Raw genomic sequence first — 4871 nt, 5'->3', positions numbered from 1 at the left:
CCCTACTTTGTGTACAACCAGAAAAGTGAAAAATTGTGCTCCATTTGTGTACAATGAATTGAAGTGAATTCTGCTGTCACATAATAAATAGCATACATAAATTTTAAAAATGTTACAGCTTCTAAGATCTGGGGATGTGGCTCAGTGGTACAGCGCTTGCCAGGCATACACAGGCCCTGGATTCAATCCCCAGCACCAAAAACCTTACACCTTCTCAGTAAAAAAGAAACATGAATTAAGACAATAATATCCTTTTTTGGCATTGAACTGCAGAGATTTTTTTTTTAAAGTTCTTTTGTTTTTGCTGAAAAAGTTCTGGAGATGGGTAGGGAGCACACAATGATCTGAATGCACCTAACGTCCTGGTGTGAACACTTAAACAAATGGTTAAAATGGTAATTTTAATGGTAGGTACATTTTACAACAATTAAAAAAAATGATTGCAGTAACCTCTCTTTTATACTATTGATGAAGTGCTACTTGAGAATTCTCTTGGAGTCAGCTTATTATTGCATATCAAAAGCCCTAGAAGTGCATCCCCCTGAACCCAGCAACTCAATTTCTAGAAATCTGTTCAAAGGTAATAAATAAGGATACCGCAGAGATCTTAGGCTAAAATAACATCACTGAAGAGCTGCTTGTTTAAAACAAATACATAAATAAATAAAAGCAAAACAAAGCTGTAAAGAAATTATATACTCCAAAGTAGGGGAATGGTCAAAGCATATATTCGTACAAGAAATTCCAGTCTTTCAAAATAAATTAAAATGAATACTTACATTAAAAAAAATCAATTTTTCAGTATTGTGAGTAAAGTCTGTGATCCATAATTTCCTGTTTTTAAAAAAATTACTTGAAGATGTCCAAAATAGAACTGAATGAATGATTCTCATACTTAATTTTTCTTTCTCAAGATTTTTTAAAGCTATTCTAGGGTTCATGCTTTCTATACAACTTTAGAATGAGCTTGTCTATGTCTAGAAATACTAGTGCTGGAATTTGGTAGGAATTGCATTAAATCTATGAATCAAACAAAAATGAAATGAATTTTATCTCAGGAGATTAAAAATTAGAGCAAAAAATATATTTCTACCCTAAAAAAACAATGGTTTCTTGACCAGAATCCTACAAGTAGGGAGAAGAGAATAGATATATGCTAATAAATATATTTGAATGATAGTAACTGCCATCTGCAGATATTGTGCTAGACGAAGGAAAAGAGAACACTGTGCTAAATCATATGTTTGTATTACCTGGATGTTTTGGAACTCTTCCAAGAGGGATTTTGTTATTTTAAAAGAGGAAATGCTATGTAGTATCTATTTTCCACAAGTTGTATTTCCATTCAGACAGATGTAGACAAAGAAAACTTTCAATGTTTTTTCCTTATTTGTTCAATATTAAATGTTCTAGGAAAGTGTATCTATTATTGATTATTTAGTATTTCTACAAAGGTGGCATATGCAGAAGTCAGGTTTGCTGATTGTAGGAACCCTAAACTGAGAATGGCAGAATTTCTTCTTACAAATAATGACTAATTTCTGTGTCTCAGCATTACTTAAACTGCCAATTCATCAACTCTGCCCCCACTGAAGTTTCCATCTATCCTTCGCTTGACTTTATATTTTACGTTTGTATAGTTTCTCATAAGTCAATCAAATAATAGTTAAATTCAAAGACTTAAAGGGATAGGGATATAGCTCAGTTGGTAGAGTGCTTGCCTCATATACACAACACACTGGGTTCAACCCTCAGTACCACAAAGAGAAAAAAAAAAGGGAGACAGAAAGAGAGAAAAGAAAGACAAAAAGACTGTATATTTTGAGGCTAGTAAAAGTTGGTGGCAAAACTACATATAGTTTTAGTAAGTTATAGGACAATTCCATTTATCAACAGATACAAAGTCTTTGATAATATATTAGCTAATTGAGCCAAAGAATATATTAAATTAAAATATGATTTTCCACTAATATTTATCTGAATAATGGAAGATAAGGAGAAGGAAGGGTGCAAGGGGTATAAAAAAGATGGTGGAATGCGATAGACATCATTATCCTAAGTACATGTATGAAGACGTGAATGGTGTGAATATACTTTGTATACAACCAGAGATATGAAAAATTATGCTCAATATGTCTAATATGAATTGTAATGCATTCTACTGTTACATATAACAAATTAGAAAAAATTAAATTAAAAAAAAATTTTAAAAATTTAAACTTAAAAAAAGAAAATAACGGGCTACTAACCAATCTGGAAGACTCTCCATATTAAGATAACTAAAAATGCTACATTTAATATTAAAAATGTGTTAAATTCACCAAAGGCTGGTACAAAAAAATAATTTATGTTGGGCAAAATAAAGGTAAGAAAAGATCAAAGATGTTAAAAAAATAGGTATTCAAATCATCAAATCATCAATGGCCTTAAAAAGTAAAATGATGATGTCTATTTTGTGTTTTTTTTTTATTGGTTGCTCAAAACATTACAATGATCTTGACATATCATATATCATACATTTGATTCAATTGGGGTATGAATTCTTATTTTTCCCACGTGTACAAATTGCAGGATCACATTGGTTATACAGCTACATTTGTACATACTGCTATATTAGTGTCTGTTGTATTCTGCTGCCTGAGAAAAACTGACATAAAATGGCAAAGAATTTACAAAGTTAAATCATTCAAGGTATATCCATATGTTTTTTGAAAGACAAAGATGAATAAATTTAGATGTTGTTAAACATGCAGGTTAAGATACCTTAGGCAATCACAAGAAAAAATTTAGAGAGTGTACTTTATTAACTTGCAGAAGGAAAGTGGAATGAAATGCAAAGCAAAATCTCTCTAACTGAACATACGCAGAAACACAGGATAACAAATTATAAAACTAAGGCTGATGCTGTGGTATAAATGTAGTAATAAATGAAAACAAATCATTAGCTACAGTAAATGTAAAACAATAAAGTAAAAAACATTATAAAACATGATTAAATAAATTTTTATGTTTTATATAAGAGATGTATCTAAAATTCTGTGTTTAGCTAGTTAGCTAGATACATGGATAGATGGATAAAGATCATATATATGTAGTTATACGTGATGAAAATTATTAGATAATGATAATAACTTGAGACAATTCTAATCTTGTACGCACTGAAAAACTTGGTCAAAAAAGACACAAAAGAAATATTTATAAAATCAAAAGAAATTAGGGATGTTTGTATTATAGTAGTATTTTCAAACATTTCAATAATTGATCAAACTGTTGTACAATAAAATTAGATAATTTTAGATAATAAAATTAGATAATGAGAAGGATATATTTATAAAACTTGATTTTAAATCCAAGAACTAGAGAATGTATACTCTAAGAATATGAAGAAAATTTACTAAAATATTTCATGATTCATATAGAACATAAAAAAAAAACTAATTAAATGTCCAACCTTTTAAAGTACCTAGCCTCTAACCTAAACTAAAATATTTTTAGTAAGACTACTAAAACTTGCCAGGTATGGTGGTATATGCCTACAACCTCAGAGGCTCAGGAGGCTGAAGCAGGAGGATCTCAAGTTTAAGACCAACCTCAGTAACTTAGTAAGACCCTCAGAAACTTATTAAGACCCTCATCTCAAAGTGAAAAATAAAAAGGACTAGAGATGTAGTTCGTTGGTAATGTGCTCCTAATTTAATCCCTATTGTGTGTGTGTGTGTCTAGACAGTCAAAAGTTAAGTTTTGAAGTTGATATGAAAGGAAGAATCAAATATTTTTTTTCATATTAATGGGGTACCATGTAATGTTTGGATACATGTACATATTATGTAATGTTCAAATTATTTAAATATATCCATCTCCTCAAACATTTATCATTTTTTAATGGTAAAAACTCAACATCCTTTCTTTCAGCTTTTTGAAATATGCAGTACATTATTGTTATTTACACTCACTCCACTGTGCAATAGCACACAAGAACTTCTTGTTCCTATATAATTATAACTTTAAGAAAGTCCTAAAACTACTACAGGAATATTTTTGATAAGTTGCTATTTCTTTATTAATTTACTTTACAGTAGAATGCATTTTGATACTTTGTACACAAATGGAGCACAACTTCTCATTACTTCATCTGTACATGGTGCAGAGTCACACCAGTAGTGTAATCATACATGTATACAGGGTAATAATGTCTGTCTCATTCTAATGATAGGTTGCTATTAATGTAATATTCAGAAGAATATCTATATTCATACATACCTACACTAGGATGGAAGATAAAACTAATAAGCTAAATTTTTCAAGAAGAAAATGAATCATAGAATAAAGCCAGTGGAAGTAGATGAAAGAAACTAATAAGAAATGCAGAAATTGATATAATACGAGATAACAGAAAGTAGAAAGAAAGAGAAATAATATAGCCCAAAGTTAGTTCTTTGCATAATTAAAAAATAGTACTAATGAAGACACAAGTGATGGTACCTATGAAATATGGAACAAAACTTAGATTACACAGAATTTGAGGTACAGAATCGGGTTATGCTATACTAAATGTGAGTGGTAGTGTATTAATTACTATTGGTGAACATTTTTTTTGCCCCTGCCAGAAATATGCTAATATTTCTTGAAATATTTAATTATCTAGGCTATTTAACTGTGAACTTTATTTCCATATATATATATATATATATATATATATATATATATAGATAGATAGATAGATATATCTATCTATCTATCTATCTCTCTCTATATATATATATTTAAAATTTTTTAAATTCTTTTAAAATTTAAAATACTGTCACATTTATGGATAGGAGACATTAGAAGTTTGGTTAGTAATCATTTACTGATATTTTTTACTTAAATTT

This window comes from Marmota monax, unplaced genomic scaffold, assembly GCF_021218885.2.
Source record: "Marmota monax isolate L192 unplaced genomic scaffold, Marmota_monax_Labrador192_F-V1.1 WCK01_AAM20220418_F8-fsc00461, whole genome shotgun sequence".
Classification (NCBI taxonomy): domain Eukaryota; kingdom Metazoa; phylum Chordata; class Mammalia; order Rodentia; family Sciuridae; genus Marmota; species Marmota monax.
The sequence above is the reverse complement of the archived record's forward strand: the minus strand, read 5'-3'. Positions refer to the sequence as shown.